Source organism: Sminthopsis crassicaudata, chromosome 5 (genome assembly GCF_048593235.1).
Source record: "Sminthopsis crassicaudata isolate SCR6 chromosome 5, ASM4859323v1, whole genome shotgun sequence".
Lineage (NCBI taxonomy): Eukaryota > Metazoa > Chordata > Mammalia > Dasyuromorphia > Dasyuridae > Sminthopsis > Sminthopsis crassicaudata.
Genome location: NC_133621.1, coordinates 295,932,911 through 295,946,272, shown reverse-complemented (window position 1 = coordinate 295,946,272; position 13,362 = coordinate 295,932,911).

Genomic DNA, 13,362 nt, shown 5'->3' with positions numbered 1-13,362 from the left:
TAATTATCCTAACCCAGTCCTGACTCAGTTTCCCTAATGGTTCTGCCTAATTTTATAATTGTTCTGCTCAATCCTATCTCCAAAAAGTTGCTGTGTGTGCAATGGGTATACTCTTATAAGCTACCTTGGCAGATGGGCTTAAGCCAGATTGAGGGTAATCTACAGACTTCAAACCTGTCAGTTACTTGGGGGAAACTCTATCCCATCCAAGTGAAAATTCGAATGGATGGATGAGAATGATTTGTTCCAATGGCATGAAGGTGACTGAAGTAGGCCCTGTGTTCAGACCTCAGAGATACCCAAGTCATCTTCTGCATCCTGGATAACCCAGTTACCCTGATTTTTGTATCCACCAGACTTCGATGCCTCTGGGAGAGTGAGCCTGACAACTTTGTGCAATTCTATTTCATTTAAATCAAACTCACAGGCAAGCAAAAAATATTAGGCTGTCAACAGTTTTCTTAGAAAACAAAGGATAGCAAATGTTTGGACTAAGATTCGGTAACCTGCATACATAAACATTCTATCACTTATTATCAGTGTGAACCTAATCAAGTCCTTTCCCCTCTTTAAACCATAGTTTCTTGGAGATTGTTCTAGATGATCTCAGGTTTCTGTTCTAACTCTGAGACTTTTTTAAAACCTAATTTTTAATTGAGTAAATGAATGAATCAAGGAGCAGTATATTTACTCCAAGATAGCAAAACAATCATCCTTAAGGACCATCATTGATTTACTGGAAACAGGAAATGCCACATTAGTGTCAGACATTGCACTAAGTGCTGCTAACCAGGACAATTTCCACTGTCAGAAAAGCTCTGCTTATTTCTAGCAGTTGGACAGCAAAGGAGAGAGCCCTGGGTGTGGAGTCAGAAAGAGCTGAGTTCAAATCCAATCCCAACACTGTCAAGCTGTGTGCCCTTTGAGTCACAAGAGTCATAAATGAAGGGAACTCAGAGACCTAGTCCAGTTCACACATGAACAAGATTCCTCACTACAACAAATCAAAGAAATGACTATCAGAATAGTGATAGAGAATCCATGCAAACATGGTTAAATGACCTCTTCGCCTTAGTTCCCCCATCTATAAAATGATGTGGATAAGTAAATGACAATCTACCCCAGGATTTTTGCCAAGAAAACTAGGGTCACAAAGAGACAGACCTAACTGAAATGACTGAACAACATCTGCTAATATCCATTGGGATTACTGTGGATAGGAACTTAATAACTGTAAAATGAGAGACTTGGACTACAGCTCTTTGTACCTTCCTTCTAAGACTATTTCTATGATTCCTTAATCTGTAAAATGGGGATAATATACTAAGATCAAATATAATGACCACATATAATAACCTACTCCCTAATCGAGGAAAGCAGAGGCCGATTGATCACTGAGTTGCCATAGAGCTAACACTGATAATGTCTGCTTTAAGACCAGCACCAAAATGCTTCATAGAACCATTTCCCTTAACTTTTTTAGGCGAATGCAGCAGTAGGGTGAGCCCCAAGAAATGAGATGCCTGAGGAGAGCCAAATCCATTTGGGTTGGAAAAAGGAAAGCCAGTTAGCGTTCCAAGCCGATCGGTATTTGGATCAGGTCCATGAGTGCTGGTTTTACTTTCAGCCTCAAGAAGATAAGGAGAACCAATCTCACAGGGAAAAAAAATTTAAAAGATTATAATGGACATAAAGTACTTTGTAAACTGAAAAGTAAACATAACTACAAATGGAAAGGATTATGATTGCTTCAGTGCTAGAATAGGAAAGCATGTTGCCAGTGTTGTTAAGGCAATTTCAATCGCCTCCGTCTCTATTGGTCCATCTTTCTCTCTTCTTCTCCAACATGCAGTTAGTGTTAACTCTGTCTTTTGATCACTGATTTATTCAGGACCAGTTACAAGGAGATGGGGTTTCCACTTACCTCCGGCTGTCTGATTTCCTAAAAACAGGTCCATGAATAAGCCCCTCTCATTTCCTTTGACTCCAAGTCACCATTGGCTTTCAGATCTTTGGAGCTGCAGTTATGAGGACGTCAATCCCCGCTTTGGAGGAGACCCTTCTCAAAACTCCTCATCTTCCCTTTGGTACCTCTGTACACACTCCCTTCCCACTCTCCCCGACTTTGATTTCTTGCTGGCTGCTTTTGGAGAACTGTTTATTATTATGAATAATAAATAACAATTCACAAACCAGCCTCTTGAACACTTGGAAAGAGGTGTGCTCTGAATACAAGGATCATTTCTGGAACTGTGCTGAACATCCATCAAAAGTAAATATGTTTTAATCTGAATCTCTTGAGAAAGATGATGGGAATAGAAACTTAGGGATAGACGGGAGACTACGCCAGAAGAGAGTCAGACAATGTCAGAATCAGAGGAGAGCTTAGAGATCATCTGAGCCAACTCCCCTCTGTCTGATGCAGGAATCCCTACTACAGTACCTTGGAAGCCTCTGCTTGAGCACCTCCAGAGGTCGGGAACTGTTTGTGTGGACTCTCTGTCACTATTCTGACAATTAGGCCTTTGATCTGTTGTAGTAGAAAATCTTGTTCATGTGTGGGCTGGACTAGAAGGCTTCTGAGGTCCCTTCATTTGTGACTCCGGTGACTCTAGGATATATAAAGCAGTACTTTTGTGGAGAGCTCATTGTCTGAAAAAAATTCTGATGTGAGGATGAGCTTCAAAGCTTTGGAGGCTTTGGTTGGTTGGATATGCACATAAAAATCCTGGAATTTAAAGCCTTTATAACCTATCCCCTTCTTACTTTTCTAGCCTCATTCTGTACTCTTCTTTAACAACACTGGACTGCCTATACAGCTCCTCAAAATAAACAGGCATTTTCTATCTGGGTGCCTTTTTGTGGGCTGCCTTCCAAGTCTGGAATGTTTAATCCTTTCACCTCTGCCTCCAAGGATTTTTAGTTGTTTTTGCTGCTGGGTTTTGTTGGTTTGTTTGTTTTTGTTTCATTTTTACACTTTAAATCTTAGGATAAATCTTATCTACCAGAGAAGACTCTTCTTGGTTCTTCCAGCTGCTAAGGCCTTTCCCTTTCAGATTGTCTTTTGTGGTGTCCTGCTTTCTAGAGCCCCCAAGTTGGGATGACAAAACGTACCATTGTTTTCTAAAGCCCCCACACCGGGGTGTTTAAAATATACCTTCCTAGTGGAGGAGTGATGAGGCAGGACTCCTGAGATGGTGGAAAAATGGAGTCTGTTTATTACAAGGTCTTTCTCCTTTTTATACCCTCATGCCCTTATGTAATAAAAACAGTGGGTATGTGCCCAGTATATACTGGACACATGGATCACAAACAACTTGCTTTTGTATGTAGTTTGCTACCTGGTATCACTCTGCTTCAATCTCAGCACAGATTGTCACCGCCCCCTGACTTCTCAGGAAGGCCGAGAGTCCTTAGAGGAGATGGGGAGCCGAACCAGACATTGTCAGCAGGTTCCCCCTAGGCTGAAGGATCTTATACCTTATCCAGAGTTTCCCCACTGTCTATGACCATCTACACCTTTCTTCTATTCTATATGTATACTAGTGTGTATATAGCACTCTCTGTCTCTCTCTGTGTGTATCTCTCTATGTCTCTCTCTTTTTTCTCTCTCTGTGTTTCTCTCTTTCTCTGTCTCTCTTTCTTCTTATCTTGTCTTTCTTTCTGTCTGTATATATCAGTGGTCCTCAAACTTTTTAAATAGGGGCCAGTTCACCGTCCCTCAGACTGTTGGAGGGCCGGACTATAGTAAAAACAAAAAATCACACTCTGTCTCTGCCCCTCAGCCCATTTGCCATAACCCAGTGGGGCACATAAACATCCTCAGTGGGCCACATCTGGTCCGCAGGCCGTAGTTTGAGAACCCCTGGTATATACATGCACACACATATATGTATGTTCCATATATGAAACCTGGCTACATGATTTCCCTAAGTATGTATTTTTTCATGTGTGTCTTCTTTGTATACACAATATTTCCTCTGATAGTGCATGTACCATATAGGAAATTATGCCCAAGGTTTATGGGGAAATTTTGTTGCTATTATTCTTACATTTCCATTTCTTTTCTTTGCCAATTCATTTTCTTTGAATAAATTGTGTACTCTGGGTGATTATTGATGTTAAACAAACAGGTGGGGGTCTATAACCTATTGTAAAACATTTGTACATATAAAGTTTCTTGAATATGTAGTAGTTTTGTCTTTGAGACTATGTGGTGGGTTGGAGGTGATGGTAGTTACTGAAATACTAAATTTAAATTTTCTTCCTTATAATTTCCATGTGGTGCTCCCAATCCTTTTGGTACTGTTTGAAACTACCATTTCTACAAGTTCATTTGAAGTGATCTGGAGTCATAAAGACCTGAGATTTGAATCTGGATTGAGATGTTTACCAGCTGTGTGATTTTGGGCAAGTCACTTAACTTCTACTTGCCTCAATTTCCTCATCTGTAAAATGAGGGTAATAATAGTGTCTACCTCTCAAAGCTGCTGTAAGGATAAAGTGAAATAAGAATTGTAAAGAGCTTAGTACAGTGCCTGGTACATAGTAGGTTCTATATAAATGTCCTCTTTGTTATTGTCATCATCATCATCATCATTCATAGTTGCTGCTTTCAGGAACTTCACAGCAGTGTTATTTTGGCCAGTAATACATTAATAGCCTTTTCTTTTGCATGTTTAAATTCCCAATGGAATGCTACCTAGCTTAAAACTAGAAACATCTCAGGACATGATGAAAGGGAGAAACCACAGAATCTTGGGAGCAAGATATACAGAGAGCTTACCAAAGTCACTTGCAGAATAAAGATTCAGGACAAAACAAAACTTCTGCCAGATTCTTTTTTAATTTAATTTAATTTCTTTTTAAATTTTTCTTCCTTTATTTCTTTCTTTTTTATTCCTTCCTTCCTTCCTTTCTCCCTTCCTTTCTCTCTCAATCTCTCTTTCTCTCTCTCTTTCTCTCTCTCTCTCTCTTTTTCTTTCTGAAAGTGGATATGTATATAAAAAATAAATAACTTTTAACAATAAACAACTAGGTCATTAGGTCCCTCAAAAGAGAGTTTTGTCTTCTTCTTTCTACTGTTTTTGTTAAATTTTAAAGACATTTCATTGACATCTTTGTTTTTTCATCACTTATATTTATTAATGAAGCTCTCCCTCTTTATACTCTCACCAAGCGATCTTTTATAATAAAGAATTAAAATGAGAAAAAAGAACATTTTTCCAAATTTAACCATACATAGCAAAGCTTGATATTATAAACAATGCTCCTTATCAATGGGCTCCCTTCACTCATGCAAAGAAGAAGGAGAAAATATCTTTTCATGTTTCTTCTTTGGAACTTAAACTTGTCCATCATAAAACTGTAGCATTTGGTTTCAAACAAGTATTTTTAAAATATGTTTTCAATTTCTCCTGTAGTTGTCATTATCCAAGGTGTTTTCTTGATTTTGCTTACTACACTTTGTATTAGTTACCACACCTCTTTGGCTGCATCATTCAGATCATATCTTACAGAATAGTTATATTCCATTAAATTCATATCCCACAGCTCTAGCTATACTTTAATGAATAGATATCTATTCTGCTTCCACTTTTTTGCTATCAAAAATATATATTTAAAATTGTATATGTGGAGGCCCTTAACTTTTTTTAAACACTTAAAAACATCTTTTACACCCTCTTCCTCAATCTTTTCTTCTCAAGGGTAACCAGCCAAATGATTTCCATACAAAATGACTTCAGGTTCTTTGATTGCCCTGATTTCCCTTCTCTGAAATTTTTGCCATTTTCCTTCTGAAGTGTAGTGCCAACTGGTGATTGGGGTGAAAAAAGAGAAGGATCCTTCAAACAAGATCTGGTCAGCATAGAATATGCTGAATCTATCACAACTAATTGTGTTTGGTCTCTATGTTCGTATTGCTTAGCATTGTGCCTGATAGTAGTGTCTTTAAATATAAAAATAGTTTATATGAAACTATATAAATAAAGTTTATATTAAATAAAATCATTAGTAAATAAATAAAATGATTTATTAAATCATAAAAGGATTTATTAAATACTTTATTAAACACAAAGGAATAAATTTCCTTTGTATTAGGAAAGTTTGGGCAGCTAGTTTATAGAGTGGATAGAGTATTGGACCTAGAGTCAGGAAGCTCTGGGTTCAAATCTGACTTTTAGACACTTACTAGCTGTGTAACCCTGGGCAAATCACGTAACCTTGTTTGCCTCAGTTTCCTCATCTGAAAAATGAACAGGTGAAAGAGCTGGCAAACCAATTTAGTACCTTTGCCAATAAAATCCCAAATAGGATCATGAAGAATTGTACATGAATGAAAAAAAAAATGACTCAACAACAACAAAACAGAAGTTTATTATTAAAAAGAATGCTTTCTTTCTATTTTAGTTTCAGTTCTCCTCTGCTCCTTTAACTGTTTTCCATGACTTCTTCTTCCTTGATATTTCCTCCCTTCTAATACTTGAAGAATTAGTATATTGCTCCTTTGTCTTCATTTATGCTCATTAGGTAGATCCAACTCCTTTCATTTTTCCTCATCAAACGGCTGCAGCAGTCCTGCTCCTCCCATTCTATCCTCTGCTTCTCAGATGTTGTTTTCACAGACTTTGAGAACTTGTAAGGTCAACTCTCTCACCTTCTGTTCATATCTGGGGGTGGGAGGTGGAGAGACTTTGAAGCTCAGAAGAGTCTGCATGGAGATAAGACTTTGCACCAGAGACCATTGATCTGAGGATATGGTAACTAGCCCAAGAGCAGCCTTTGATTTCTCCTTTCCCCCTTTCCCTTCTGACCCAAGCATGTCCACATGATCATCAAGGCACATGATCCCTCCTTGTTCCTTTAGGGGTGGCTAGACCAGGGTTCTGCATAGAAGGGTGAAACATTAGCACAAGAAAGGAACCACAATTGATTTGTGAATGCAGGAAATTAATTCTCTTTGCACACTCTACACTCCAACCAAACTGACCTTCTTCCTTTTGCTCATGCCTGACATTTCATCTCTCATCTTTGTGACTTTGCATTACTTGTGCCTCGTGGCTGACACAGAAACCCTGCCACGCTCTATTTCTTATAGTCCCTAGCTTCCTTGAAATTCAAACAAGTGCCATCTTCTACATGAAGCTATTTGTGATCCTTTCAGCTGCTAATGTCTTTCCCCTCTAAATTATCGTAGTCATTTTGTATATATTTTGCTTGTATATATGGGTATAGAACATGTGCATCTACACTATATATGTGTACATATACACACATACACAGAGTGAGAGTCAGAGACAGAAAATCAGGAAATTGAAATATGAATATAAACTTGAATATGCTTATTCTTTTAATTCATTTTATTTAATAGATTATTAACTACTTGAGAACAGGGATTGTTTGATTTTTGTACATGCATCTTTAGTCTCGCATAGCATCTGGAGCATGCTAGGTGATTTGAAAAAATATATTGTTTATTGATTAATTCCACTGCTGGAGTTTCTCTGAGCAGCATTCTCTGAGAAATGCTACATTCTACCTTGGACAGCAACTTAAGTCAGATCAGTAGACTTCGAACTACAGTTTCTTCCCTGTTGCTGTCAAAATCTTTGTGTTGGGAGAGGTTTTTTAAAGATTGTGCAGTCTAGGGTCATCTAGGTAGTGCAGTGGATAGAACACCAGCCCTGAAGTCAGGAGGACCTGTCTGGCCTCAGACACTTAACAATTCCTAGCTGTGTGACCCTGGGCTAGTCACTTAACTCCAATTGCTTCAGCAAAAAAAAAAAAAAAATAGATAGATAGATAGATAGATAGATAGATAGATAGATAGATAGATGGTGCAGTCTAGATTCATAAAATTTTAGATCCAGAAGGGTCAATGTTGGATAGAAACAGGAAATTATCTTCATTTAAATTAACATTTTATCTTTGAGAACATCATTGTTGAATATCCTTCCCCTGCTATGGCTAAATTTCCTTTTCTTAAATGTAAAACAAAATGCACACATGCATGTGCACATGTACACACACACACACACAGAGTTATATTTGAAAAGTATCTTAGCATTCCAAATGTCAAAACTAGGAGGGACCTTACAACAGAGAATGTCAGAGCTAGGAAGGATTTGAGAACTAGAATGTCAGAATTGAAATGAATTTTAGAGCATAGGATATCATAAGTGGGGATGATAGAACACAGAATGAAGGAACCAAGAGGTCCTTAGAACAATGAATGAGAGATTGAAGAGACATCAAAATAGAAATTGTCACAGCTGAGAAGGAATCCAGAATATGTAAGAAAGAGCTGGGAATCTCTAGAATAGGAAATGTCCATGTTTAGAGGTTCCTCAGAATATAGATTGTTGGAACTAGAAAATATTAGAGGATATCAGAACTAGAAGGGATATCGGAACACAGAAAATAGTAAATAAGGAAGAAGTTTACAAAATACAATGTCAGAATTGGGGGAGAGGGGGAATTAAAATGTGTACTGCTAGAGTTTGCTTTGGCCTTTGCACTAGGGAAGAAGTCTGAATTTTTTCCTTTTCTTTTATAGGTTATTACTAGTACCTTATTTTGAAAATGTGGGTTGATATTATATGATACTTTATTTACTACATTTATGATATTCTAAACTTTTTTCTGTGTTGTCTACCTGCCTTTGCATGTCATATGCAGCTTCTATAAAACTTTCACAAAATTCCTGTTTAATTTCTTATGCTCACCCATGATATATTGAGACTGCAGTAGGGAAAATCGTGATGTAGAAGAGATAATTGTACTTTAAATAATAATGATTTCATTGGTGCAGCCACATAAACTCAACTGGTTCTTGACTCTTGCTTGGCCATTCTTCTACTATGCCTTATGGAATTTTGATCTCATTTGCACATAGATACTCCTCAGTTCTTTTTCATTTTTGCCATCATGATAAAATCTTCCACGTCCCCTCAGATATCAAGCAGATAACTTAACCTCTTAGTTCATTAAGAAGACAGAAATTTCTAATCACCTTCATGAATGCATCTCCAAAAGGACTAGTTTGTATTTTTTTTTGGTATTTTATGTTTACATATAGACAAATCAAATGAAATGATAAAAAAATCACTTTGCAAGCATTTAAATACTATATAAATATCAGTTATTTTTTATGGCCACTAGTGACATAATATATAGAATGCTAGGCTTGGACTGAGAACAAAATAATTAAACTTTGTGTGTCAATGTACCCCTTTGGGTAGCCTGGTAGAATCTATGAGATCCTCCTCATGATCATGTTTTTAAATGCATAAAATATACTGAATTACAAAAGAAAGCAATTCTATTGAAAAAGTTACCAAATATTGAACACGCATACATGATCATGGACATCAGATTAATGACTTTTAGTCAAAAAAACATGAACTTTTATCCTAAGTTATAGCCTTATGAATTATATCGCCTTGGACAAGTCAGTTAAGCTCTGTTTGCTGCAGGTTCCTCAAAATGGGGATAATGATACTACTTAAGAGAGTTGGTCTGAAGGTCAAATAAAAAAAATTATAAAGTGATTAGCACAGTGTCTTACTTGTTATAAGTGTTTGATAAATATTTACTTCCTCATTGGTCTTGAAGGACATGAAGAGCTCAGAGGCAAAGAGAAGGGGAGAGAGTATTGGAGACAAAACACTCCTGAATATAGGAATGGAAAGATTGTCCTGTGTTCCGAGGTCTCTGAGTAGATCAGTCTGATTGGTGAGGAAGCTTTATATAGTTGTAGCTGAGTTCTCAGAACAGAATCACCAGCGAGGACTATAATAATTACTCATGCAGTTTTCCACTCTGACTTCTTTTAGCCCAGGGCAGGGTTCAGAGTAATGGGAAGGGAGACTAAATTAAGCACCCCTTCAAAAACAGAAGAAGACAGCAATGGCAATTATCCTAGTCTTTTAGCGTGTGAAATATCTCCACTTTCCCCTATGCCTTTCTTTCACTATTTCACAACACTTATATGAGGAATGGGGAGATTTATCAGACAGTCAAACTCTTGAGTTATGATCTCTCTGCTGCAGCTGCAGAGCCCCAATAGATCACCAAGCCCAGGCTGTATGGTTTTCCAGAAAGCTTTTTACTCTGAATGTATGGTAGGGAATATTTTTCCTAACACTTAAACCACTTCATGCATTTTTTTTTGCTATCACATGACTTTAAGACATCTCTTCCTCACCAACCCCTTATAGCAAAAATGTGCACGGACTCTGGGATTGTGCAGACTTGGTTTAAAGATGATATCTATGTTATGTAAATAAGTAGGTTTGGCCAAGTATATGGTGTGGCTCGAATAGAACAGATGGGGTACTCCAGAACCTAAATATCATTTTCAGTTTAATGATCTTACAAATATTTCTATTTATTTCATTATTGGGAATTCTATATTTACTCTTTGAGTGAAGAAGTGAAGATATTTAGGTTTTATCAGCCAGCCTGAGTTAATAAATAACTTGATGATTTAATAGATAAAGTGGTAGTGCCTCATACAGCTGAGATTCAAATCTTGCCTTATGCAAGTACCATATATAGGAACCTGGACAAATCACATACCTTTGATCATTCTCAATTTCCTCATATATAAAGTGAGGAGAATGGAATCAATTGCTTATAAAATCCTTTTCAGCTCCAAATCTATGATCCTATAGCCTGTCACTCCTAAATCAAGAGAAATGATGCAGCCTAAGGGACAATAACAAGACCCTCTTACCAACCACTGATGCATTATATAGTGAGGGAATTGTAGCAGCTAGTTAGTGTAGTGGATAGAGTGCTGGACCTGGAATCAGGAAGACTCCTCTTCCTGAGTTCAAATACAGCCTTCGACATTTACTAAATCCCTAGCAAGTCAACTCTGTCTTAGTTTTGTCATCTGTAAAATGAGCTGGAGCAAGAAATGGCAAATCACTCCCATGGCTTTGCTAAGAAAATGCCAAATGGGGTCTTGAAGAATTGGACGTGACTGGAACAACATACTTATTTACAAACAAAAGTACCTACTTATTTAAAGGGTCAGGTAAAATAATTCACTATTTCTTCCTAACCTCAGTTCAAAGAAGGCAGGAGTTGGTCATCTGACTGGGTTGAGGGAACACCTTTCACTTGTTGACAGGTAGGATTGTCTTGATCCAAATTGACCAGTTATTTAAAAAGGGGATAGAATTGGTTGGAGAATGACTGAATAAGTGACGATATGTGAATGTAATGGAATATTATTGTTCTGTAAGAAATTATTAGGAGGATGGTTTTAGAAAGGCCCAGAGAGACCTACATGACCTGATGCTGAGGGAAATGAGCAGAACCAGGAAATCATTGTGCACGGCAACAGCAAGATTATATGATGATCAGTTCTGATGGATGTGGCTCTTTCCAACAATGAGATTACTGATGCCAGTTCCTGTGATCTTGTGATGAAGAGAGCCATCTATACCCAGAGAGAGAACTATGGAAACTTAATGTGGATCACAGCATAACGTTCTCATTCTTTTCTGTTATTGTTCACTTGTGTTTTGTTTTCTTACTCATTTACATTCTTTCTTTCTTTCTTTTTTTGATCTTATTTTTCTTGTGCATCAAGAGAACTGTATAAATATTTATACATATTGGATTTAACGTATATTTTAACATGTTTAACATATATTGGATTGCTTGTCATTTAGGGGTGGGGGAAAAGAGGAGAAAATCTGAAACACAAAGCTATGCAATGGTCAATGCTGTCAAATTATCTGTGCATATGTTTTGAAAATAAAAAGCTTTAAAAAGAAAAAATAAAAAAGGGCGCAGTATCCCATAATACCTTCTTCCCTGCTAATAATCATTTGATAAGAAATAGGAAAACAGAGAATAGATTATTGGGTTTTTAACCCAAGGAGAATGTTAAGAAGCAAACTAAAGAGACTGTAGGAAATATGACTAATAGAAAGAATGTGCAGAAACCATGATTTTTAACTCAATATATAACACTCTAACTATGACAACTGGTGTTATACAAAAATAATAATAAACTGACCTACTAAATCATATCTTCCTCTTCTTCCATCCATCACTTTAAGTGTTCACAAAAATGTTGATTATCTATTTGAAAGTCCCTCATAGAATTGGAGGAGGGTATGATAGTAGTGAACTAGGTAGAATATAAGATCCCTTTCAATTCTTCAATTTTGTGAGACTACCATTTTCATCTCTAAAATGAAATAATTTTATAAATCTTATAATTGGGAAAACTCTTAAGATGTTGAGGGAAACATTCGAACTCATATAATCCTATATTCTCATTTATAAGAGAGGGAAACAAAGGCATAAGAAATTCTGTGATTTTTCATATATCAAATTAATTAACATTACTAATTACTATTAATTGGGAAAACAGATCTTACAGTTCTTGGCTTTCAGTCCCTTATTCTTTTGGCTATGTTGGCTTATTCCCTGAATTACTTCATGATATCATAGATGAAGGGACTTTAGAAATCATTCAGTCCTTTTATTTTATTGATAAGGAATCTGAGGTCAAGAAAGGGAAAGTGATTTGTCCAAGCATTAAGTGTCTGAAGCAGAATTTGAAGCATGACTTTCCAACTCCCAGAATAACTTAAGTACCCCATTGTGCTGCTTCAAATGACACTGCACTAATTGATCTCCTGTTTTATACACACTATTCTTGTTATTGCCCCAAAGATTGTAAGTTCCTCAAGAGTGGTTACTGAGTCTAACACTTTTATAATCTTTATAGCATTTATCACAAATACACAGTGGAAGAGATAAGGTATGTGTGAGTCCTGGATGAGATAAGAACACCAGACCATAAATGACCATCCAATGGAATCTTCAATGAGGTGCCATTGTAACACAAAACTAATATGTGACCTTTGGGAAATTCACTTCTCTGAGCCTCAAGTCTAATCTAAGAAATGAAGATTACATTGGGTGAATTCTCTAGTTATAAGGTCATGACAAATATTTTCGTGGATTATTATATAGTATGAAATATGGAAATATAAATATCATTATCCTCATTTTACCAATCAGAAAACTGAGGTTCATGTAGGCATAGCAACTTAACCATTGTCACCTCACTGCTTAGTTTTAGAAGTGGGATTTAAGCCCAAGGAATTCTAATCCCAGCAAGCTTTCTACTATACATGATTTTGCTACTAAAGAATAATTGACTATTTTTTATCTTAGAATGTTTAAAATTTCTCAGCATAAATGCCGGAGGAAAAAAAAAGATGAAAAAGTAGCAATTTGGGAAAATAATGTTATCTAGCATCAAAGATTACAAGGTGAAAATGTACTTGTCAACTTCGGTTAAGCATGTGGGATATGCAGAAATTAATT